The 27,219-nt window shown below is 45.6% G+C and overlaps 1 protein-coding gene and 1 non-coding gene across 5 annotated transcripts in view; one reads left to right on the forward strand and one right to left on the reverse strand.

The window, feature by feature from the left end:
- The window catches only part of MYLK (myosin light chain kinase), a 278,820-nt gene that overhangs the window by 189,505 nt on the left and 62,096 nt on the right, over positions 1 to 27,219 (reverse strand). The gene's annotated exons all lie outside the window — the stretch shown is intronic.
- On the forward strand, positions 12,844 to 12,974 carry LOC115934190 (small nucleolar RNA SNORA5). The gene has a single exon (XR_004070012.1). It is a non-coding gene; the product is annotated as a small nucleolar RNA SNORA5 (small nucleolar RNA).

Consider the following 27,219-nt stretch of genomic DNA (forward strand, 5'->3'; position numbering starts at 1 on the left):
AAAATAACTTGGACCTCAAGGGACCCTGGAAGAGTCTCAGGGACATCCAGGGCACATTTTGAGAACCACCACATTAGCCTATCTCCCTACTCTCTCTGTTATCATCTACTCTCATTTCTGTCCTTCTTAAAATACACAAGGAGAAAGGGAAAAGTGGTCTTCTTTATTTTTTAACTTTTACTTTATTTTCCCTTTAAAAAAAACTTTTATTCTAGAGTAAGGGAGTACATGTGCAGGTTTATTACAAAGGTAGATTACATGATACTGAGGCTTGGGGTATGATTAAACCCATCACCCAGGTAGGGAGCATAGTACCCAATAGATAGTTTTTCAGCCCTTGCTCCCCTCCCTTTTCCCTCCTCTAGCAATCCCTAGAGTGTCTATTGTTCTGTTTTTATGTTCATCTATACCTCATGGTTAGCTTCCACTTACAAGTGAGAACATGTGGTATTTGTTTTTCTGTTTCTGTGTTAGTTTGCTTAGGATAATGGCCTCCAGCTATACCCATGTTGCTGCAAAGGACATGATTTCATTCTTTTTTATGGCTGCATAATAGTCTATGGTGTATATGTGCCACATTTTCTTTATCTGCTCCACCATTGATAGGCACCTAGTTTGATTCCATGTCTTTGCTATTGGGAATAGCACTGTGAAGAACATACAGATGTATGTGTCCTTATGATAGAATGATTTATCTTTCTTTGACTATATGCCCAGTAATGAGATTGCTGGGTCTAACGGTAGTTCAACTCCTAGTTCTTTGAGGAATCTCCAAACTGCCCCAGTGGCTGGACTAATTTACACTCTCACCAACAATGTATAAGTGTCTTTCTTTTTTTCTCCACAGCCTTGCCAACATCTGTTATTTTGGACTTTTAAACAAAAGCCATCCTGACTGATGTCAGATGGTACCTCATGATGGTTTTGATTTGCATCCTTTCTACTCTTTGTTTCTCAGTCTTCCCAGCTGTGAAATGGGCACAATCACAGCCTGCCCTGGGTACAATCTCAGGGTTTCCTGCTGGCATCCTTGAGTGACTTGGATCCAGGTCCCTGGGTTCCCACATGAAAGCAGGCAAAGCCAGCCCACTCTTGTCCCAACAGCTGAGTTCTTCCCTGAGCCACCAGGCAGCCTCTCCCTCCCCATGGCTTCCTGGGCCTTTCCTCTTGGAAGACACAGTAAAGGAGGGGCTGGGTTTCTGCAGGCAGACAAGCTGCCCACATCAGCTGGGCCACATCAGCAGAGCAGCAGACCACGGGTGGGAGGAGCATTTCTGCTCAGCAACACAACCCTGGTGCCCACATCTTTGGCAGAAAGTTATTTTTAAATTTTCTTAAAAGGGGACGACGACAACAACAACACACACAGACACATGCACACAGATCTAATCAAATCCACACACCTAACCACACACACAGTGTGAAGGAGCAAGGCCTGGTCTCCTGGAGTTGTTCTCTTCCTGCTGGAATTCTTGCTTTATTTGGGATTTGATGGGAACAGGCTGAGAGAAGTTTTCTGCGATACAAGTCATATGCAAAAGAAATTAAAGCCAGAACCAGAGCCCTGCTTATAACTAAATTAGCGAAATGCACACTCCAGCTATAATCCTAAAGTTCACTCACTTCATTCTTAGGTTTCACCCCCTCAGGATTAAGTTTGGGGTATCAAGTATACTTATTGAGCTCCTACCACCACTGTCTCCTTCTCAAATACCATGCCCCCCACTCCATTCTGCCAAGCAGAACTGTGCCTTGTGTTTTAAACTCTATGAGATGAGGTGTGAGTACTCAGGTAGGGGCAGCCTCACAACCCTTAGCTCACTGAAGCCCAGGAAATCGACTCAGGGAACAAGAACCGAGCTCATGGCTTCCAATCCCTAGGAGGGTGGCTTGAGGCAATTGACAGTCTCTCAAAATCTTAGTTGATTCAGCTGTACAATGCGGCTACTGCTAATAGCCTCCTAGCTGCAAGATTGTTACGAGGGTCAGCAACGTGCATAAAAAGCGACCTCAGCCTAGTCTCTCACACAGAATAGGAGCTGAATCTATGATGGCTGCTATCGTTAATGGTGTTACTGCTTTTATAATTTTAAAGTTTCTGTCAGAGGCTCAGAGAATAAAAGCAACCTTGCTCAAAGTAGGGGGCACAGGAGAAATCCGGATGGCACTGGAGGGTGAGATAGCACAGAAGAGCCAGTGACTCTCATGCTTATTGTGGTGCTGCCACCCAAACCAGCTGTGTGATCTCAGGAAAGCCACCTTCCTTCTCTGGTCCTCTCTACACGGCCTGAAGGGTCTCTCTGGGCATTTCCTGTCCTAGTGCACCTTTCTCTAAGACTGCCACCAGCTCTCCACAAGACATGTGGGCAAGTAGGAAAGGTTCCAGCAGGGGGAGCCAAGCCCAGGCAGGGATGAGCTGCTGCAGGACCCCAGGAGAGGAGGCAAAGCTTACATCCAACCGAAAAGACTTCTGTTGGGGCTCCCTGTGCAGGGCTGCCTGCCAGGCAGGCAAATCAGGCAGGCACACCTGGTCCTCGAGGCACACCTGTGAGACAGCGGCACAGGCTAGGAAGACTCTGCAGGCTGGGTCAGTCCCGACCCACACCTGTGCAGTGATTCTAGCTCCTCTGCTTCTGGCCAGCTCCCAGGTGGAGCCGTCTGATTGGATGAGGTCTGTCCAGAGAAGAGCTGGGGCTGGAAGAGCTAAGGGAAAATCCCAGGGGAAAAAGGAGAAAAAGAGAGAACCAATAATAGTTGCCATGTACTTAGCACTTACTGTCAGGCATTAGACTAAGTACTTAAGGTGACTTAGAACTCATTTAATCCCTTAGCAGAATGGCAAATATTAACAGCAAAATTAATGGGGCAGGATGTTGGGGAGTATCATTTGCTCATAAGGTAAATGGAATATACTCCCTGTCTTTCAATCACTTCATTCTTCCTCTCCCTCCCACTCCCTCAATTCTGCCAGCATTTGGTAATTTGAGTTATTTTGAAACAGAAGTCTTGCAGGGGGCAGGGAGGGAAGCCGGGGAGAGGGCTAGCAAGTGGGTTTGGGCAGCCCATGGCAGTAGGGTGTGCTATTGGTGCTGTAGGGTCACAGGACTGAGAGGAGACCCAGAAAGGAGAGGGAGTAAAAAGGGTCACCTCTCTGTGGCAGGAGTCTGCCCTGCCCTCCCCTCCTCTCCAACAGTGGTCTGTGAGAAGCCTAGGAAAGCCCACTTGGGAAAAGAAGGTGCAGGAAGCAAATGCACCTCATGATTCTGCAGATCACACACTTCCCTGGAGCAGGCTGTGAGCAGGTTCTCTAGCTGCAGACTGTAGATCCCATTCCTTCTGTCTAAAATGGCCTGAAATACACACTGCCTCTCTGCTTTCCGCAGGGAGCTGGTTCTGTGGGGATGATCTTAAGGGACAAGCCCAGAGGATACTTTGCTAGGAAGACCCTTCAATTCTGAGGGCATGGGCACAAGTGAACTGTGAGAGAAGCTGCCCAGGCCTGGCTTCTAAATGTGGCCCCTGGTCCTCTCTATGCAGTTTAGGGGAGGCACCAGGTCCCATGGCCTGTTTCCCCTGGGAAAACATTAGCTCTGTGACTCAACTAACACCTGACTGATTGGAGGAGAGGGAAGAAGGAAGGTGCTTCTGTGTGTGTCCTCCTTTCCATGTGAGCCTAAGCCATTCAGCTGGAACAGGTCTTCCAAGTGGAGAGGGAGCAGGAAGCACTGCTGACAGGAGGGGCTGCAGTGACATGGTTGCCAGTAGGATCCCAGACTCTTATCAAGTGAAGACTGTCACCAGCCCCAGCTGTCCACAGCTCCTGCTGGACCCCCTGGGGCCAAAGGCAGTTGCCATCACTCGTTTGGCTCTGGTGCATCCATGGTTGACTCGAGCTTCCATTACTGAAAGGCCTGGGGATACTTCTATTCCAAATCCTTCCCCGTGTGACACAGCAAAGGAAAATGAGACATGAGCCAACCTGGTTTATCAACTCCTTTGGGACCTGGGATTTGAGAAGCAGGTTTGCAGTTTTCTAATTACATCCATCAACAAAATCTGCCTCCCGTGGCTGAAGCCCAAAGCCTGGCAAACAGTATTAAGGATTTCTAGTTTTACTTCCATCCTTGGTTAGCACTGAGAGGAGAAGGCAGGTGCCCACGGAGGGAAGTGAGGAGGGAGCCGAGACTGGGTTTCTCCAACACGCCAGAGGAGGGAAGGTGCTAAATCTAGGTGGAGGTTTTTCCCATAAATATCTAGGGTTTTTTCCCATACAATTCTCAGGCTGGCTGCCTCAACTAAAGAGAGAGAGGGCCAATTCCTAATTCAGGGTCAAGTCCAGAGCTGTATCATAAACACAGCTGGGGTAACCACCAGTCCTAGGAGAGTAGTAACAACAGATTTACAACCTAAGAGGAAGCACAGTGGTGACTGCAAGACAGAGGACTTGGGTGGAGCCATCACGTCACAGGCTTTGTTGTTACACACACCTAGACTTGAACCCTGCTACCGCCACACAGTGGCTGGATGACCGTGGGTGATTTACTTAACTTCTCTAAACCTCAATTTCCCCATCTGTACATCTGCAGGGTAGTATGATTAGCAGCAGCTTTAAGCATCTATCAGAAAGTAGATACTCAAAATACTCAATTCATTGTAACTGTAATAGGTAATTTCTAACCATGTCTGGCATGTAGCAAGCACTCCACAAATGGTAACAATTTGATAATAGTCAGTTATGATGAAGACTCAGGTATCACATTTCACTTAAATGTTTTAGTTCATTTAAATATTGCTACAAACATTGCCCTATATATCACAAGGAATAGATTATTAATTCATGCTTTTATTTTTATTTTATTTTTAATTCATGCTTTTAAATTGCTTTTTTAAATCAATTACTTATAGTTGGTTGGACAATATGCATTGCTCTCATCTTCTCAGATTCTAGGTTACTGTTTGCACACTGAAAAATGGCTGGATTGCAGAATGTCAGCGATGAAAGAGAACCTAAATCATGTAGTCCGCTCCCTTATTTTATGGATGAGGAAACTAGGGTCCAGAGTGGACCACTGTATCTTCAAAGACTGAGTTGAGATCTCTGAAGCTGGTAAAGCACAGAAAACAGGCCATGGTAATCTAAGCAGGTGAGCCCTCCGTATAGAGCTGATCTAGGGAGATGGTGGTGCTTGTATATAAGAGCAAGGAAACTCATCTGGTAAAGAGATGGGTCAAGAGAAATGTTGAAAAATAGTCATTACATTGATTGAGACTAGCTTGTGGAGGGCCTAGAGGATGGTGATGCTTAGCTAAAGTTACCAAAAGGGTTTTTACTTAAAATGAACATTTAGCTACTTATTTAACAACTGATGAAATACTTTCCTAATCAATATCCCATTTCCACTTCACAACATACTAAGATATTATTTATTTATTTATTTATTTATTTTTTGAGATGGAGTCTTGCTCTTGTCACCCAGGCTGAAGTACAATGGCGTGATCTCGGCTCAATGCAACCTCCGCATCCTGGGTTCAGGTGATTCTCCTGCTTTAGCCTCCTGAGTAGCTGGGATTACAGGTGCGCACCATTACACCTGGCTAATTTTTTTGTATTTTTAGTAGAGACGGGGTTTCAGCATGTTGGCCAGGCTGGTCTCGAACTCCTGACCTCAGGTGATCCACCCACCTCGGCCTCCCAAAGTGCTGGGATTACAGGCGTGAACCACCGTGCCTGGCCAACATACTGAGATATTTTATAGCACCACTTTATGGATGGAACACCCGAAGCTCAAAGACCAGGTGAGTCTTGCCTAAGGTCATATAGTTCATAAAGCAGTACTGGAATCCATTCCTTCTGAACTTCAAATCCAACTTGGCAACATGCTTAGAAAGGGTTTATCAAGATATGTTAAATCTTATGGCTGGGCATGGTGGCTCACACCTGTAATCCCAGCACTTTGAGAAGCCAAGGCGGGGGCATGACCTGAGGTCAGGAGTTCAAGACCACCCTGGCTAATAAGGTGAAACCTCCTCTCTATCAAAAATACAAAAGTCAGCTGGGTGTGGTGGCAGGCACCTGTAATCCCAGCTACTCTGGAGGCTGAGGCAGGAGAATCTCTTGAACCCGGGAGGCAGAGGTTGCAGTGGGCTGAGACAGTGCCACTGCACTCCAGCCTGGGCAATGGAGCGAAACTCCATCCCCCCACCAAAAAAAAAAAAAAAAAGCTATGTTAAATCTTATTATAACAAATACCTTACACAACAGGAAATTTCCAGTGTAACAAATGTATTGATATCCCCTTAGATTTTTATTGTCATGACATCTGCTGAGTATGAATTTGACTAAGTCATCAATCCCTTGCCCAGGGAAAACCCTTACATTTGCCCTAAACAAACGGGGTGACTTCATTTGAATCCCTCATGCCTGAGGAAGAGACCATGCATACTGGCAAATTTGTGCAAGGCTGACACCACCATCAGCAGATAGTCTTTCCCCACGCACAGAGAGGTTCCCAGAATGTAGTTAGAGATTGTTCCCATTCAAAGGCCAGAAATCTCTGTGTTCTCTCCAAAACCTTGCTGCCCTTCTCCAGACTCCCTCAACTCTCCTCCCACTGGCTGGGCACAAGCCCAGACCCCAGCCTTAGGTGCTGCATCAGAATGGCCAGGAGGCCTTGGCAGTGTGACAAGCTCTATGTTTCCACATGCAGTTCACCCCCTGCCCTCACTGCCCTCCTGAGATATGAGGGCTCCTCCCCAGACAGCCTCCAGCTGTGGATGAGAAACAATGGCTTAGTGCTTCCTGGAAATTACCTGGGGAGATGGAGAGCTGCCAAGCCAACCCTGCCAGGGTCATCAGCTCAAGGGCCGACAGTCAGGCCCAGACACAGCCCGGCTCTTCCTCCAGCCTCCTTCACCCTTCACTGCAGAGGGCTGTCTCTCTCCCTGTTTCTGCTAGTTCCACTTCCACACATCCCTGTCCATTCTCACCAGGGGCAGGGCACAGGGATCCTGCTTCTCAGGTTCCTTTAGAATTCTTTGGTACCAACCTTAGGTCCTTTGAGGATGAGACTCACTTACTCTAGGTGCCTAGAATTTCACAGCTGGAAGGGACCTTTGAAGCTACTTTCAATCCCACCTCCAGCCCAGAGGGGTGTGGCTGTATGCCCTTTGGGATATTTGAGGCTACCTCACCCTAGAACATCAACTTTACTCAAAGATTTGGGTGAAGCATTTTTATATTACAACCAAAAAATTCAGATCATTGTACAGGATACCAACTGTAAGTAGATTTTACAAATAAATAGGAGTTCAAAGAAATGCCAGGCTTTCTGCAAGCTGCTACAGGCTACACCCCAAGCCCCTAACCCTAGAATACATGCTCTTTCTCTACAGTCCTCAGGGATGGCTAAGTCAGAGAAGCACTGGTCCAATTACAGAAAGGAAACCTAAGGTCCAGACAAGTGCAGTGACCGAACCACACATCGATTGTCACTAATACAAACAACCCATTTATTGAATGCTTATTGAGGACTAGGTACTGTACTGAGGGCTTTATCTAAGTTTACTGTAATTTTCAAAGTAATTCTATAAGATACATACTGTATTACTTTCATTTTAAAGATAAAGGAAGCACTCAGAAGTTGAGTAATAGTAGCCAAATTTCTCAAAGCTAATAAGTAACAGCTACTTATTATCAACTGGATTTGAACCGAGGTCTCTGATTCCAGGCTTCAGACCCTTGGTGACAAGGTCACATTGTTAGAGATGCCACACGGAAGAGCTGGGAGTGGACTGGAGTTCAAAGGTCCTGGTGTCCTGTCCTGGCTCTGCTGCTAGATTGCACATAATCACAGAACTCAGAGAGCCCCCGGCTCACCTTCTCAGTCTATAGATAAGAAAACCAAGGCCTACAGAGAAGAAACTGACTTAAGGCCACAAAATTTCAGGGACAGGGTCTGCTAACAGTGAGGCCCTGAGGGAGTATCCTAACCTCTCTGGGGTTAGAAGACCTCTAAGCAGGCCAGGCGTGGTGGCTCACACCTGTAATCCCAGCACTTTGGGAGGCCAAGGTGGGCAGATCACTTGAGGTCAGGAGTTCGAGACAAGCCTGGCCAACATGGTGAAACAGCATCTCTACTAAAAATACAAAAAGGTAGCCAGGCGTGGTGGCAGGCACCTGTAATCCCAGCTACTTGGGAGGCTGAGGCAGGAGAATCGCTTGAACCCAGGAAGCGGAGGTTGTGGTGAGCCAAGATTGCACCATTGCACTCCAGCCTGGGCAACAAGAGTGAAACTTCGTCTAAAAAACAAAAACAAACAAACAAAAAGAAGACCTCTAAACATATAATCTTAGGCGCACATCCTGGCAGTCTCTCTGTGAGCTCCAGCACCTGCAGAGCCACTCGCACACTCTGCTCTGCAGACAGCAGCTCAGACACACTATCCTAAACCTCTCACCAGTAAGCAGGATGGAGCATACTAAGGAAACCCATTTGACAATCCCAGTTGCCCTGCTTCTGAGACTAGCTTGTCAGTCTGCTAGTGATGAGCTAAGCCTTGTATTACAGGAAATAGGACATACACGCAGTAGCCAAATGCCACAGCCACAACACACAGCCCTCTCAGCAAGAAAATTCCAGAAGTTCATAATTTCCTGCGGTTCTTATACATAGGAATCCTCTTCCATATTCCAACTTCTTAGGCCACTGTTGTTTGTCTAAAAGGCCTACTCCACAGCTGGACAAAAGGATTGAGAAGATGGGACTCTCCTGACTATTTCGAACAGTTTACCTGATCATGGTTCTCAAGCTTTATCAGGTTTGTGCTCTCAGCAGAGCAGGAAGAACTAGGGCCTAAGGCTCAGAACTCATTACCTGTCCACACACCCATCACTGTGTATTTACTGAGTGCCCACAATACCCGCTAGGACTATAAATAAGCTGAGAGGTTCAACTACCTCCTCCCAATACAATGACATCAGCGCTGTAGGTGAAACGCGGACATAGGCCCCTCCCCCAGACCTCAGGACAGAATGGCCGTGTTTCCTGTGGTTCCCATATTCTCCCTGTGACTTCCCTCTTCTCCCCTGCCCCTGCTTCCCTTCCCAATCAAGGTGGCCACTCTCTGGAACGAAGAGTTCAATCTGCATCTCCCTGTGGGCCATGGGTGAGCAGGGTGGCCCTGGGTCTGGAGCTGGCGTCTGTTGAGCCTGGGCCTTTCTGGGCCTCAATCTCAGGCTTGGGCCGGCCCACTGTGTCAGGGTTCAGCCCTCTCTGCTTCATTTCTGGCGCTCAATAGAATACAAAATGAGGAAATGTAAGCCAGCTCTAAGCCTGGCCCTGGCTCTGCCAATGGGGATGCCAGTCGTGTCTCTTCTAGATGAACAATCCCCCCAAAAGGTTCAGGACAGTTCTCACCTTCCCTGTCATGCTCCTCAGGTAGGCAGGTGAACCCACTCAAGCACCAGCTGCATGCAATGCCTGTGGCAGGACTGGCCGGGAGTCCAGTCAGACCCTTGGCTGTCCTCATGTGACTCACACAGGCCCTTCCACACCATGCCCTGCCTGTCTCCCAAAGGACACCCTCCAGTTCCAGGTTGTCTGCAGGGCAGTCAGTGATGTTGCTGAGAACAACTGATTTTTGCCATCTGCAATGATGGGTGATAACAGAGATCGACACACTTTTCTCCCTTAACAGTCTCATTTTTCTAGCAATCATGGCTACCTTTTTCTCCTCACACTTCACCAAAGATACTAATGAGGCTAACACATGTTTCTCCTTTTCTCCCAGCCCTAAATCTCTTCTAGAGTGGGGCTAACTGGAAAGAAATGGTGACCTCTGGGAACCTGGAGAAGGTATGGAGAAAACCAATGACCAACTGAGAGCACAGCCCATCAGCAGGAACACAAAGAGGAACTTCTGCTCGGAGGTGTCAGCTCAGCTGGTTCCCAGTGGAGAGGAGAAAGTGCGTGTCCCCTCTCAACCCTCTCTGAAACAGGGAGCCATTTGCCCTCGGGGTGAGGGAGCCCTTCCACATAGGATCCTCCATCAGCTGCAAGGGGGAAGTACAGGCAGATGCAGGGCCAACAGGGAGATCAATGGACCACCATCAGCTATTAGCTGCACTCATACCTGGCTCAGGGAGCACGGGCCTTGAGGATATGAGGCTCAACTTCCAATAGGGAATTTGGAATCCTATTGGAGAAAACAGATTATCAAAGAGAAAAATAGAGCCCCAGGAGCCAGGAAAGTGGGATGAAAAATTAAAAAGCTAATGGGGCATTGACCTGTTCAAAGACCCTAAAACCCTTCATGCTTGTCTACTCCTGAACTTGAAATTCCACACCCTACCGGGGACACTGTGCTAAACAAAGGCAGCAGTTCATTTTTTTTAGCATTCAGCCTGGAGTGCCTAGCATTTATTGAGTGTTAGATGCTCTCTCTCGCCAACAGTAACAAGATTGGTATAGTGCTCTGAAGAGCAGTATGTTGTTTATCATCCCTGTAAAGCTTTGAAACAGCAATTCTAGTGCCAGAACATTTTCCTTCAAGCAATTTAGGTAAGCTTCTACCTGGTGGACACAGCAGCCAGCCAGCTAGGCCCCTCCAGGTGTGATTGATTAGGCCAGAAAGCAGTACTTCACATACTTATTTGTATCATTTTTCTATAAAAACATATCTATTAAATTAACAATTCACTTCTAACTACTAACCCCCATTTCTAACAGTTATATAACATTGAACAGAATGCTATCACCTGGAGCTTTTATCATTAACGCTCAATATAAAGAATCCATTTTTAATCTCACTCTGGTTTTTTGTCATTACCCAATATGGAACTGTTCTTAGAGAAAGCAGACCCCTGGGACTTCTCAGAGTCAGCGATAGAGATTCAGGACGCCTACACTGAAGAACTCTTACCCCCCAGTTCTGTTCCCCCTCATACCTATTAGTCAGGGCTGGGTTCTATCACCTTAATGGCTTCATCCCGCTCTGCTTCTGGGCTCAAGAGAAAAACTGAATTCATTATTGACAGCACCTGTTCCTTGTGATGTAAGCTTAAACCAAATGAGGGGCGGTCAGAACCAACTTGCTTACACCTGTTTCAGTTTAAGACTTTGCAGTGGTACTTTCTCCCCCACTGAAAGTCAGGTTTCCAACCCCAACCTCTCTAGGAAGCTATGGTTTGACATTAGCCCATGCTTGCTCAGGTGTCGTCTCCACAGATCCCGGCCAATTCCATATCTAGCCTGGCCTCTAAAGCAGAGCGTTCTCTCTTGAGTGAGACAGTGGTTTCCCCTTATCTCTTAACTAGAGACTTAAAACAGTGTCCAGGTGCCAAAAGGTAATTTCTTGCTTAAGTCCAGGAAAAGCCAGAGTTTGCCCCAACACTTGTCACCTGTGCCCCTCAACCAACCAACTGAACAAAACATCTATGAAAGACCTAGATGTCTCTTTACTTTGGCAATCCCTGAACTGTTAATCTGTTTGTTCACACATCCAGTCAGCTGTGCCTGTCACGGCTTCTCCGTTGACTGGGGGCCCCACTGAGCTGAGGCTGTCTGTGAGGAGATACTGTGTGAAGGTCTTTACCTCCTGTTTCCCAGTGCTCCCAAGATGCCCAGCCAGGCATACTGGGGCACTCAGGGTCACACCAATTCTCCTGTGGGCACAGGGAAGGGGGCCTTCTCCACAATCCCACCCCACTTTTCTTGCAAGATGAACCTAGGCTTGGCTCCCAGGCTAGATCACTGATGGTCAACTTGGCAGTCTGCTCAGTAATGGGGTTCCCAAAAAATGTGCCTTGACAGAGCTGATAGAAGAGAGGGCAGACAGCAGGAAGTAAACAGAGCTCACTCAGGCCAAGTCCCTATCTGCTTAAAGTTATCATCCTCTACCATTTGAACTGATTTTTGCACTAGCCATACCAGGGCTTTTTCATGAAAAGTCAAGAACTTGCTAATGCTAAAAGGTTACAAATAGGGGAAGGTTCAGCTGGCAAATTATTTACCCTTACTTAAGCTTCTGCTTATTGAGATTTTAATGGTCATGTGCCAGGTTTGTGGGATGGGGGAGGAAGACTACAAGGGGAAAAGGAGCTCTTGGGTCAAAGTTAAATATGAATTCTAGCCACATGCTGGGGCAGCTTGGGAATAATTACCTTGGTTATCTAATCAGGATAGACAGCAGAACTGTATTCATCTACAACACCTGGGCCACTTCTCCATCAGGTTGGGCCCACCTCTGCATCAGGGGATCTTAATTCACTGTCTCTCTCTCTCTCTTTTTTTTTTTTGAGATGGAGTCTCGCTCTGTTGCCCAGGCTGGAATGCAGTGACATGATCTCAGCTCACTGCAACCTCCGCCTCCCGGGTTCAAGCGATTCTCCTGCCTCAGCCTCCCGAGTTGCTGGGATTACAGACGTGTGCCACCACGCCTGGCTAATTTTTGTATTTTTAGTAGAGACGGGGTTTCACCATGTTGGCCAGGCTGGGCTCGAACTCCCAACCTCAAGCAATCTGCCTGCCTTAGCCTCCCAAAGTGCTGGGATTACAGGCATGAGCCACCATGCCCGGACAATTCATGACCTCTTAAGCACTAGAGGCAACCAGCAGAGCAATTGTCATCAACCCAGAATGTCCTCCTACCTCCTTTTCAATAATTAGGGTGACCACATAACATATTATCCAAATGAGAGCTCTTGAGAATGGAAAGGGCTCTTCGAATACTCATGCTGGGACTATTCAGGGGAGCTGGGCTATACATAAGGCCACCTCTACCCTAATCACTCCCATGTCTCCCTAAGTCTAGACACAAGACATGACTTCAAAGATATCTTCCCCATGCAGCTGTGTCAAATTTGGTGCCTGCCCTGCCTGTGTAGGCACTGACCCAGAAGGCTGCCACAGAAACACTGACTCATGGGCCCTGTTCCTGTGTCTCGGGCTCAGGGATAAATTTGGTTACAGATACCAAGCCTCTAGAAAAACAAAAGACAAAGGTGTCTTCCCCGGTCACATTCACCCTATTCCGGCCAAGCTCAGGCTTCATGTCCCCTCTGTCCAGGAACCTGCTATTTCACACTCCGCGTTATTTTGAACATGTTCTCACAGCTGTCCTTACTCCTTTGCTAGACAGACAGTGTCTTGGTTTCGACTCTTTACAGGAATGTTGAACTCACCCGAGTTCCCTTGTCTCATCATCTTTTGTCATTCATAAACAAACAATATTGGCTAAAAGTTTGGTCGTGAGTACGATTACAAATGACTTTTCCCCCAATATAAATACTATAATTTTCTGTAATATTTTTCCAATCTGTTTCTATGTATGTACTTTTAAAAATAAAATTATATATACAAATTATCATTGCCTTCATTTTTCATGCTTTTCCTCAGATATGGAACACTCTTCATAAATCTTATTTTCAGTGACTGTATCATATTCTAGCAAGTAGACAAGCCAAAATTTAATGATGCCCCTGTTATTTACTATTTAGGTTGCTTCCAATTTCATTAAAACAAACAGTTTCATGGACATAAACTGATCCTTTCTTTCTTTCTTTCTTTCTTTTTTTTTTTTTTTAGATGGAGTCTCATTCTGTTACCCAGGCTGGAGTACAGCGGCACGATCTCGGCTCACTGCAACCTCCACCTCCCAGGTTCAAGCAAGTCTCCTGTCTCAGCCTCCCGAGTAGCTAGGACTACAGGCACCTGACATCATGCCTGGCTAATTTTTGTATTTTTAGTAGAGACAGGGTTTCACCTTGTTGGTCAGGCTGGTCTTGAACTCCTGACCTCAGGTGATCCACCCACCTTGGCCTCCCAAAGCGCTGGGATTACAGGCATGAGCCACCACACCTGGCCCCTTTATTTCCATAATAATCCTTTAGATTATTTCCCCAAGATACATTTGAAGAACTTCAATTACTGAGTCAGAGTGCATGGGATTTTATGGCTCTTGCATCCAGGTCCTCTTGATTCCTGTCAACTTGCCTGGTGCTGACTTGTGCCTCCCCAGTATTTTACTCTCCTGCCTCAGCCTCCGTTTAAGCTTGTTCTTCTTGATCTGGTGCCAGAATTCAGGCAAGTATCAGGTCCAGGGATTCCTACATGGTTTGAAGGGATGTAAACTTAGATACCCAACCAAGTTAGGCAAGTCTTGGGAAGTGAGGCAAGTACTAAGTAAGACAGAAAAGGATCCAAGCTTCGAGAAGTTGTGAAGTTCAAAACGATTGCTATCAAGCAAAACATGAGGCTTCTGCCCTCTCCAGTATAATCCTGCCAGTGGGGGCAGCTCTGGAATGCCTCCCATGGTCTTTTCCACCCAGCTGAGTCCTACTCCAACCTCAAGGTCCATCTCTTCTCTAAGCCCTCCCCACCCAGCAGGATCTAAGAGCCTCTAAAGCCCTATCTATGACATGGATCCACAAGCACCCCATCCATCACATTGTGCCCACCAACCTATGAAAAGTAAGAAAAATGAGGACAACATGGGGAGCTTTTTATACCGCTTAATGTACATAATTTAAAAGGCTGTCCTCTAATCTCAGTTTATGTCCTTCAAACTTTTTAGAAATTCAGGTGTTCTTTCATTTATTTGTAAAAATGTAAATGGCTTTTTTAAATTAGAAGTTTGTTCATTCATCACGTTTTTGAGAGCTTACTACCTGCCAGGTGCTATAATAGTCCCTGGAGACATAGCAGTGAACAAAACAGACGAAGCTTCCCCTGCTCAGCCCAGCTCAGATTCTGCAGATCAAGGCCTTGTCTCCCCAGCTGCAATGCCTATGAGCAGGACCTGGGTTTGTACATCTTTGGATCTGCATACAGTAAGTTCTTAATACACACTTGCTGAGGACAGAGTTTTATAATGATATCAACACTTCCTGGGAGGATGGTGGGAGCACTGGTGTGCACATCAGTATGCATTGATGGCATACATCCTATGGGTCTCCCATATGTGTGTGTGGCATATGTATGCATGCATGGAAGCATGAAGTAGGCGTTGAAGTCAGCCAGCTCTGGCACCACACTGCCTGGCTTCCAGCCCCAGCTCTGCTGCAAGACCTTCAGCAAAGTTCTTGGACCTCTTTCAGCTCATGTCCTCCCTATAATGGGGGGAAGATGGTAACAGCACTTGTCTCAGAGGTCATGAGGATTGAAGTCCTCAACACAGTGCTGGTTCCCTGGAAGCCCTCCTTAAATGTGGCCTGTTGCAGCTATAACCATAGCACCAATCAGGTGCTAAATGAACCAGCTATTAGGCGACAGAGTCAACATTAAACCAAGAGAAAACTTCCACACTCCAGGGAACCAACCTGAAATTGAAGATGTATTTCACTGGTTGGCCAGAAAAGTTAATAACATAAGATAGAAATTTTCATTTGTACATAAAAGAGAGGGAAAAAAACTAGACAGACTTTCTCCTCCTTCTCCAAGTATGCCAATAATAGAAATATGGGACAATGCCCCTGCCAAATCCAGGTTTCTGTAATGATGGGCACGTGCCAGAACTCAACCACAAACAGCCAGGCTGAGTTGGGGGGAGCAGAATTTGGGAATAAACACACACAGATCGGGGACTTTCCTGAAGTATGGACACTCCACAGACAGATCATTTCCGGTGCCACAGAAAGCTTCAGAATTTAAGAAGTCTGAAGGAGGGTGCAGTAGGGTGGCAAACAGAGCATGGGCCACAGCCAGCAGAAGGACAAAGGCCCAAGTTTGTAGAGGCTGCTGTTAGCACTGAGATTTAAGTGGAATGCTGTGCAGATTTAATATCAGTGGCGCAGATAAAATAATGTCAGCAGATTGGGTAATTAAAGCTTCTTGGCTCACTTCCTCACTCTCTCACTTTCTGGAAGGATGTTCAGAGGGAAAAGAGGTGGGTGCAATAAACCAAGAATTCCTCAGGGTTAACGAGGATATTTTTAGTTTCTCCTGACATCTAGGATAGCAGAGACATTATTTCAGGATCAGATCTTGACTATGCCCTTTACACTGGGCTAAGCATCACTCTTTAAAACGCTTTGATGAAAATGAGATTCTTTTAAAGATGTCCACAGACTAATTAAAACTACTTGTGGGGAGTCTTTAGCCCCTAGCAGAGGCCGTTTCTAGCAGAGTGGAACATATGCTGTGAAGCCAGTTGCCACCACTCCTGTTTCTTACCATCTCCCCAAATTCCTTTCCCTACCTGCCCAGGGTTCCCCTCTGGGCCTGCATCTGGATCAGATCTGCTCAGCCCAGGCCTACAGCTACACCACGGGAGTTGTCAGGGGGCCATAGCAAGGTCATCACAGAGCAGCACTGGCCCAACCACCTGTTCCCACTTGCTTTTTAAAGCTTGGGCTACTTGACAAGGAAAGAGTGAATCACAGAACCACAGAATCTTATTCTGTCTCAAACTGGGCAACAGTGGGCCTGATGTGTGCAACGAGATTTGCCAGGGTATAGCTGAGCCATGAGGCTGGTGATTACAGGCTGATAGCGGGTAAGGAACCAAAAATAGGGCAGGCCTGAGAGTGCGAGGAGCTGCAGAACTAACTCCTCCAGATCCTTAGGGTGGTCCTGGATTCTCAAGAGGTAAGGCACCCTCCTCACACGTGCAGAAACCATCTCTGTGCATGTCCAACAGACCTGAGGCCTGAGGTTCCAAGAAGGGACAGGGGGCATGGCAGGGGAAGGAGTTCAGGTCACTGTTAGCAGGGTCAGCTCTCTTAGGAAAGGTCTAGAGAACCTCATTAGGGCCATCCTCTTCCATTGCTCAGCTCCTATAGCAGAGGGGTTTATTGTGGGGACCTTGACAGAGCCCAGACAGCACATCTCTGAAAGGTAACCACTGAGTTACCACCCTCACAGGTAGTCCATTCCCTTATGATGTCAGGGGGCACTGTATTATTCAAGAAATGATTTTTGCTGAGCCATGATATGCCTCCCCATAAATGGACCCAATTCTGCCTCCTGCAGTCACACAGAGTGAACTCTCCTCTTCTATAAGACATGCCTACAAATGTTTGAAGACAGGTATCACTTATCCTTTATCGTTCTGCAGATTAAACACAATCAGTCCCACTTCAACTATTTCTACTTGGCAGATTTCAAATACATCCACTTCCTCTGGGCACACATTAGTTTGACTATGACCCTCTTGCTATGACTCTGAGGAATGAAGAAAGAACACAACCACAGGGCACCTGTAATCCCAGCACTTTGGGAGGCCAAGGCGAGTCGACCACTTGAGCCCAGGAGGTCGAGACAAGCCTGGGCAACACAGCAAACCCTAACTCTACAAAAAAACACAAAAATTAACTGGGTATGGTGGTGCATGCCTGTGGTCCCAGACACTCAGGGGCTGAGGCAGGAGGATTGCTTGAGTCCAGAAGGCAGAGGTTGTAGTGAGCAGAGATGGCACCTCTGCACTCCAGCCTGAGCGACAGAGCCAGACCCTCTCTCAAAAACAAAAACAAAAACGAAAACCCACAACTTGCAACCACACAGTGGTTAAATGTGCAGATTTGAATCTCAGTTCTGTCACCCACTGTGCCTTAGTTTCCTCAGCAGCACCTGATAATCTTAGTTGTGGTGAATTAAATCAATCAATTCATGGAGAGCTCTTAGAACTGTGCTTGACACCTGATAAGCATCTAATTAAGTTTTAGCTACTTCTTAGCACAATGCTTAGCATATAAGAAGTACATAATACATACACAAGTCCTCCACCTAGATATTCCAGTTCCCTGACTCACCAGCTTCCTTACCGATAAAACAACAACAGTACCACCCTGGGCAAGGCTGCTTTGAAACTTTGATGAGGCAAGAAATGAGAAGTCTCCTGGTCAGTGCTTGGTGCATAACAAGGATGCAATAAACATTAGCTTCCTTTCCTTTTTATTGATGCAACAGTTGGGAGACCATTCTTCGTCTCTCACAGTTTTGCACATCTTGCAAGCAGAGGCACTGACTGCCTTTGTTCCCGACTATCTTTTCAAGAAGATTTGCATAGCAAACAGCCTTCAAAGAGAGAGTTTCCCTCAGGATGGAGCAAAGTGCAGGCACACTTACTGTTCATTACAGAACTCTCAAGATCCCTAGGCTCAGGAATTCTCTCCACTGTGTGTGCAGGTATCACCTGGCCCTCTTGGTGTCAACCTGTGGGGGGTTGGAGCTCAAAGAACCAGTACAGGAAAATGATGATGTTCTGATTACTGTTACTGTTGTGAATCATAAGGTCCCTTATCTCTACCCCATGAGTCTCATCTTCTGCCAGCATGTATGAAACTGTGGCAGGTTAACTCCTTAACTTGAAAGTATATGAAATCTAAGACCCTTCACAGCTATTAGCAAAAGCCTATAGAAAAGATAGTGGCAAAATAAACTCCTTTCCCATAGTCTTTATCTTAAAATGTCATCTACCCCTTCACATCCTAGCAACGTTTAGCTGACTTTTTAAAATTTTTAAGTAAAGAATGTTTCCTTATTTATTTTCTTATTATTCCTGTTGATTTTCATCTTCTGGATTCCAATTCAAATTTCTGTTCATTTGAGATATTTCTAAGGCTCCTTTTTTTTTTTTTTTTTTTTTTTTTTTTTTTTTTTTTGCAGGGGGCATTCTTTTGAAGACTCCTCTTTTTAAGTTCCTTTGTCTGAGATGCACAGACCATCATCTCTCCTTACATCCCATTCATTCCTCCCACCAAAACAGGTGCAGCACCCTCCTTCTAAATCTAGTCTCTTAACTGTAGCATCAGACACCAGGTCTGTACTGAATAAAACTTACGGAGAGCTTCTAACTTCATTCAATTTGTTGGCAAGAGAACTGAAAGTTCTACCAGCATCCTAGGGTGCTCTTCTCCTCTCCCTTCATCCTTCACTGAGAGCACAGAGCAGGGCTCTCATGCTAACAACCCTGCCTGTAAAAGGTGGGGATGCATGACCTGAGGATGTGACTCAGGCAAAGGCCAGCAGGACACCAGCTGTTGTAGTTGGGCAGAACAGGTAAGAACAAATCTGAGAAATCTGGCCTAGAACAGCTGACTAACCCACATCAAGCCAGGATCTAAGAACATGGTTGTATGAATGGGAGCAGGGAAGTACAGATACTGGCAGACTCACCTCAGGCACTAAGAAAAGGAGGGAACACAGTTAAGGAAAAGGTTATGGAAATGCCTAATATAATTTCTACTCACCTCAGGCAGCTAAGTGGAAAGCTGGTAGATACAGAAGCAGTCATGGCTCCAGGTCTTTTTCAGATACCCTAAATCAATGGGACATGATCTTCACTCCTGCCTTCTACCACTACTTCCACTGCCACTCATTTTTAGATCGAGGATTTGTGTGCATGATAAAGTCTAGCTTGCAGATACCCATGGACTATTCAGCTAAGCTACCAGTGATTGATTTCCTTCCTTCCTTCCTTCTCTCCTTCCTTCCTTCCTTCCTTTCTTCCTTCCTTCTTTCCTCTCTCTCTCTTTTATTCTTTTCTTTCTGACGAAGTCTGACTCTGTTGCCCAGGCTGGAATGCAGTATTGCAATCTCGGCTCACTGCAACCTCTGCCTTCCGGGTTCAGGCAATTCTCCTGTCTCAGTTCCTCAAGTAGCTGGGATTACAAGTGTGCGCCACCACACCTGACTATTCTTTTTTTTGTATATTTAGTAGGGACAGGATTTCACCATGTTAACCAGGCTGGTGTCGAACTCCCGACCTCAAGTGATCCACCCACCTCGGCCTCCCAAAGTGCTGGGATTACAGGCGTGAGCCACCATGCCCAGCTGAGCTACCAGTGATTTTCAAAGTTTTCTCTCTTGCTTTCTATAATTACCCTCCCTCCCCACTACAAAATTGGTATATCTAAGTCTCAGCAACTGGTATGAAATTATAACTAATGATTCTTTTAAAAATAAATAAAAAATTAAAAAGCCAACAAAACTCTTGAACTATCATGCTTTGCTATTATTCATCTTTTTTTATATTTTGGGTTTTATTTTTAGATTTTACTGTCTAAAGATCTCTTATAATATATTTTAAGCAGGGCAGGGTATCCCAAGATCTCAACATCTGGTCATAAGTTACTTGCAGAACTGTAGCATAGTTTTCTTTCTTTTGAAAAATAATTAGTCTGTGATGGCTTTAATGGATAGCAAATGAATAAAAAACAACTTTTATCTTAACATAGTTTTAGCAGTAAGAATGAATTTTATCAGGCCCCATGATCAGGGATTATCTGGAAACATTTAGTAATAAGTTCCAAGAAAAACTCCAGGGGATGAACCCTTGATCTGTAGGCCTCCTACCAGCTTAAACTTTACAGGGCTAGGGGTCCACCTTCATCCCACACCCAGGGTCTCCTTTGTGTTGTAGGGGCTCAACTGTTGGTCCTGCCTCCCCCAAGATGGCTTTCCATTTTGTCAAAGTGTTCACAAGTGCCCCAACCAGAAATTACTCTTATGCTTTCCTATGATACTATGGGTCGTCTGCTTTCATTATGTTTATGCAAGAGACAGGACAAGATCCAAACCTCATCGCAATCTCCCAATTGCCAGAAAACCCAACCCTTTACCTATATAGATTAACTTCCAGTTTGTCCAACCCTGTAGGGGGTTGCTGTGGTTTGAATGTGTCCCCCAGAATTCATGTTTTGGAAACTTGACTCCCACTGCAACGGTTTTGAGAGGTGGGACCTTTAAGAGGTGATTAAGTAATGAAGGCTTTGTTCTCATTAATAGATTCATGTTATTTCAGGAATGGGTTCATTAATGTAGGAGTGAGTTTGTTATTTAAAAAAAAGTCCAACCCTCCTCTTGCTCTCTTATTCTCTCTTGTCCTTCTACCTTCCACTGTGGGATGACACAGCAAGAAGGCCCTGGCAAGAAGCCAGCCCTTGAACTTGTACTTCCCAGCCTCCAGAACTGTAAGAAATAAGTCTCTATTCTTTATAAATTACCTGGTTTGTGATATTCTTTTATAGCAGCATAAAATAGGCTAAGACAGGGTCTTCAGGCTATTCCACCATGGATACTGCCTCTAGTCAAAAACGGCCAGACCCTCAGGCCTGGGTACTCCTCATCAATACAGAGAAATGAAACCTGGTCAAGAGAAGAGGCCACTGCTGTCCCAAAACGCAGCCCATAGAATTACTCCCCAGACACAGGTACCATCTGGATTATCCAGTCTTTGTAAGAACCTGAACTGGTAGTTCTGTGTAAGAAACCTTCAAGGGAAGCCATGAGGGACTCCTCCATCCTTCTTCATCTGCAGCAGGGGGTCACGTGTACTTTACAGAGTATGGTAAAGAATCCCACTGCTGCATCAATCAGTGGGCAAAGAGCCCATCATGACCCATCAGTGTCCCTGCTTCCTCAGGTTGAAGTCCTATGACCACGTTTGTGGGGCTGACAGTTTCTGAAGTTAAGAATCTGACACATTTGTGCATCTGTCCTACTTCTTCCATCTGTGCTCTCCTCTGCCACCCAACCCTTCTACTCAGAGTTGGGACATCAGTAGCCTCTTCTGCCTAGGAAGGGACTAGTCCTGGGCCTTCCTTGTCATCACTGTCCCCACACCCCCCCAATACACAACTCCAAAAGTAGCTCCTCAGGAAACGTCACTTCAGGCCTCAACCTCACACTGCAGAGGTTTTGGAGTGAGGCAGTTAACGGACAGCTTTAAGTGGCTCTAAGTGCAAACAGAAGAAAGAAATCATCCCTGGCTTCAATGAGGTTCCAGTTTAATGGGGGAAGATGAGGTCCACGAACACATATGAAAGCATGAAAGCACCAAGAGAGCATCATTCCTTGTGTGATAATGGGTTTAAACACCTCGTGGCTGCACTAACACATTAACACAGTTAATCACCACCCCTGCTTCTTGACAGACTTTCTTCCCTTGGTTTCTGGAATGCCATGCTCTCCTGTTTTTCTTCCTACTTCCTTTTCCTGGTCTCTAAATGACTGGCATGCTCACTCCTGAGGTGATCAAATCCAGTCCTGTGGTTTTATACACCATCTAGAAGCTGGTGATCTCCACACACATTTCTTATCCCACCCTCTCCACTGACTTCCAGAATTTGACATCTCACTGTCTACTCCAGATCTCGACTGGTTTATCTAACCAGACATACAGGACCTCTCCATTTCCTCCAGCCAAATGTGCTCTTCTCACAGCATTTCCCATCCAGGCAAAAGGTTCCACTGTTCACCCAAGTGCTCAGGCCCAGAATTCATCCCTCACTCCTCTCCCTCCACTTCCAATCCATAAGCGGCTCTGACTGGTTCTAACTTTAATCTTATCACTCCCCTCCACCTCCACTGCCACCAGCCATCCAAGGCACCATTGTCATGCTTTTAGACCACTGTAGCAGTCTCCTATGTGCCTCCCTAATTCCACTCTCACTTCCCTACAGTTAGCTCCCTCACACAGTCAGATTGTGGTGCTCCCCACTCAACACCCTCCAACGGCTGCCCACTACACACAGAATAAAACCCAAACCCCTTACCATGGCCTACACGGCCCTGCATCACCCAGCTCTGGCTCACTGCCCCAAACTCATCTCCTATTAAGCTCTGCCCTCCCACTCTTACACTCACTGGCCTGCTTTGCTGTTCCTCCAACCACACCAAGTTCACTCCTGACTCAGGGCCTTTGCAATGGACAGTTTTCCTACCCTGAATAGTTTTCTTCCTCCAGATCTTCTCAAGACCCCCTCCTTTATTTTATTGTTTTCTGCTTATATATCACCTCCACAGAGGGGCCTTTCTTGACCACTTGACCATCCTATATAAAATACCCCTCTACCCAATCTCTTCATCCCCTTATGATCCTTATTGTACTTTATTGTTTCTTTTTTTTTTTTTTTTTTTTGAGACGGAGTTTCACTCTTGTCCCCCAGGCTGGAGTGCAATGGCGCAATCTCAGCTCGCCGAAACCTCTGCCTCCTGGGTCCAAGTGATTCTCCTGCCTCAGCCTCCTGAGTAGCTGGGATTACAGGCCTACACCATCATGTCCAGCTAATTTTTGTATTTTGAGTAGAGACAGGGTTTCACTATGTTGGCCAGGCTGGTCTCGAACTTCTGACCTCAGGTGATCCATCCGCCTTGGTCTCCCAAAGTGCTGGGATTACAGGTGTGAGCCGCAGCATCTGGCTCTTACTGTACTTTAAAATCACTGCTGGATGTTACTGTCTTCCTGTTCCACTAGAATGAAAATTACGTGAGAGCAGGGACTTTGCCTCACTCCTCATTCAAAGAGCACTTGTTAAATGAATGAAAGTCATGCCTGGTAGAATGTCATGTCATGTTAGCCACATTGATGGGAGTTACATTCTTTTCTGGGGAAGGGGACTGAATTTTTCATAGAAACAATAATGTAAGAGATGGTTACACTATTGATCAAGGTCCTAATGCCCACCTTTTAAAGAAACATGATCAAACCCCATATTTAACTACAAGTTATATATCAAGCAATATAGAGCTCTCTAAAATACATGTGCTTTCATTAAAAAAAGAAAAATAATAATGAAGCATATATAAATATAATTTGATATGATATATATCATAATTCATTGTTCAAAGTTATTATATCAAAAGCAGAATGATCATCTTCATTAAAAACACGGAATTCATAAGGCTGGGTTCGTTGGCTCAAGCCTGGAATCCCAGCACTTCAAGAGGCTGAGGTGGGAGGATTGCTTGAGCCCAGGAGTTTGAGGCCAGCCCTGACAACACAGCAAGATCCCATCTCTACAAAGAATTCAAAAGCTGGATATGGTGGTGTGTGCCTATAGTTCCAGCTACTTAGGAGGCTGAGGCAGGAGGATTGTTTAAGCCTGAGAGGTCGAGGCTGCAGTGAGCTATAATTGTGCCGTTGCACTCCAACCTGGGCAACAGAGCAACACCGTGTCTCAAAAAAAAAAAAAAAAAGAAAGAAAAAAAAAGTCATAGAATTCAGATAAGAGACTTTCCACTGACATCTCTGAAAATACCTATGGAGGAAACTACAGGTTACTTGCCCTTTTGAAACATCTATTGAGAAATGTTGGTAGGGAGAGTGTTAGAAAGTAGCAGGGCATGGAGATACACCTGTGGTGTCCAGGAGGGCAGCATGGAGCCACCCAACTTCTGCAGATCTATCTCCCCTGCCAAGATTGTCTGGAGTCAGGAGAGACTTCGTGTTGCAAGGAAAAGATAAGCAGAAGATCCCCACCCGTCCCCATTGGCATTGCAAACACCTACAATCCTTACAACAGGAGAATCCCACAGTCCTTACAAGTCCTGGGCCCAGTTTGGAGAGCCACTGGAATTCACACAGCCACATTGCCCTGAATTAGGAGCACAAAGTATGCACTTCCCACCTCTCCCATCCCTTGTGAGCCAAGCTGCTGCAGCAAGGCACAATCTTGAGACCTCAGCCACCTCTGGATTGCATCCTGCTCTGGGGGCCAGTAAGTACTGCACCTTCCAGCACTGGAGCTCCATTTTCCTTACACCAAGCTTACATGGGTGGCTGTAGCCACAACCCCAGTTGCATGGGCCCAAGATCAGCTGTGACTCTGGTCCTGTACAGCAGGGAAACCAACCCCTGCCATTGCCCTTCCAGCCAGAGGAACAATCTGTCAGTTCTGCCTGGGGCAAACCCACCCTTGAGCCAGCCAAATGGTTGCATGCCCTCCTCTAAATAGGAGAGGCCCCTGAGCCTTCAAGCAGTTGATATGCCCCTGCACCAGCAAAGTGGCTATGCATCCACACTCTGGACCTGAGAAACAGCTCCGTAATAGCATCCCCCCTTTGCAGGCATGTCCCTGGCCTGCCTAGTGGCCCTGTACCACCCCCACCCCCAAAAAAGGGCCTGAGAAACCCACAGGACATTCCTGGCAGGTATGCCCTTATGCCAGCTGAGCAGCTTTGCACCTGGGTCCCAAACCTAAGAAACAACGCTGTGGACCACCCCCAGCAGATATTCTCCCAGGCTGGCTGAGCAGCTGTCTGTCCATGTCCCAGCCTGAGATACAGCCCTGTGGGCCACCTCTGGCAGGCATGCCACCACACCAGTTGAGCAGCCTTGCACCTGCATCCTGGGCCTAATAAGCAGCTGCATGGGCTGCCCCTGGCAGACACATCACCAGGCTGGCTGAGCAGCTATAAGCCCATGTCCTGAGATGAAGAAAGAGCCCCATGGGCCATCCCCAGCAGACATGCCCCCCAGCCAAGCAGGCAACCATGCAGCTGTGTCACAAGCATGAGAAACAGACCTATAGGTAGTCCCCAGCAAACATAACCTGAGTCCAGCCAAGTGGACTTCTTTCAGCATCCTGTCCTGAGTCTGAAAAGCAGCCCCACAGACCACTCCTGACAGGCACACTAGGTTGGCCAAACATCTGCATGCTCATGCTCCTGGCCAAAATAACAGCCCTGGGCTCCCAAACCCAGCAAGCTAGACCCAAATTTGGTCAATCCATCATTTACATTTATATTCTCCAACCTTAGAAATAGCCCAGCAAGACAAGCCTGGCAAAGCTGCACCACTGTCACCACAAACTCTTTCAGCCTAGGTCACTGAGAAATCACAAATGCCACTAGTGTGGATTACAGGTGAAGAAACTATACAGAGACTACACTAATGCATCCACCTAGAACCCAGGCAAATGCACCCCACTGAACCGACATCACAAGACACATTCATATAAGTCTTTCTCTACAAAGCCTACTTCATAAAATTGGAAGAGGCAAGTTTTCCACCAGATGCATAGAAATCAATGTAGAAACACAACCATAAAAAAATCAGAAAATATGTTACCTCCCAAGAAAAATAGTAATTATCTAGTAACAGACTCCAATCATAAGGAAATATATGAAATGCCAGAAAAACAATTTGAAATAATAATCTTAAGGAAAATCAGTGAGATAATCTGATGAAATCAGGAAAATAATTGAAGATTTGAAAGAGAAATTCAACAAAGAGATGGATATCATTTAAAAAGAACTAAAAAGAAATCAATTAATGCAATAAAAATTAGCAGAAAACTTCCTAAGTCTTAGGGGAGAGATGGACATTCAGGTCTAGAAAGCTCAAAGAACCCCAGATAGATAAAACCCAAACAGGTCCTCACTAAGGCACATTATAATCAAATTGTCAAAAGTCAAAGACAAAGAAAGAATTTTAAAAGCATCAAGAGAAAAGCACCAAGTTACATATAAGGGAATCTCTATTAGACTAACAGGAGATTTCTCAAAAGGAATCTTACAGGCCAGGAAAGAATAGAATTTAAACTATTGAAAGAAAGAAGGGAAAAACTCTGTCAGCCAAGAATATTATACCCAGCAAAGCTAACCTTCAGAAATGAAGAAGAAATAAAATATTTCACAGACAAGCAAAAAGTAAAGGAATTCATCACCACTAAACTGGCCTTACAAGAAATGCTCAAGGGATTCTTACATCTGGAAATGAAAAGATGAAAAACACCATATATATATATATAAAGACTCTACCAAAAAACTTAGAACTGATAAACAAATTTAGTAAAGTTACAGGATACAAAATTAATATACAAAAATGAGTAGCATTTCTACACACAAGCAACAAACTAGCTGAAAAGAAATCAAGAAAGCAATCCCATTTACAATAGCTACTAAAAAAAATAGGAATAAATTTAACCAAGGAGGTGAAAGACCTCTACAAGGAAAACTACAAAACACTGATGAAAGAGATTGAAGAGGATACAAACAAGTGGAAACGCATCCTATGCCCATGGATCAGAAGAATTAATATTGTTAAAATGACAATATTATCCAAAGCAATCTATAGATTGGATGCAATTCCTATCAGAATACCAATGAAATTCTTCACAGAAACAGAAAAAAAAATTCTAAACTTTGTATGGAACAATGAAAGGCCCTAAATAGCCAAAGCAGTCCTGACCAAAAATGACAAAGCTGGGGGTATCACACTACTAGACCTCAAAATATACTACAAAGCTGTAGTAACCCAAACAGCATGGTATTAGCATAAAAACAGACACATAGACCAACGGAACAAATAGAGAACCCAGAAATTAATCCACATAGGTACAGCCAATTGATTTTTGACAAAGGTACCGAGAACATCTTTGGGAAGAGGATACTCTCTTGAATAGATGGTGCTGGGAAAACTGGATATCCAAATGCAGAAGAATAAAACTAGACCCCCCACTGCTCATCCTATACAAAAATCAATTCAAAATGGATCAAA

This window comes from Gorilla gorilla, chromosome 2 (assembly GCF_029281585.2).
Source record: "Gorilla gorilla gorilla isolate KB3781 chromosome 2, NHGRI_mGorGor1-v2.1_pri, whole genome shotgun sequence".
Classification (NCBI taxonomy): Eukaryota; Metazoa; Chordata; class Mammalia; order Primates; family Hominidae; genus Gorilla; species Gorilla gorilla.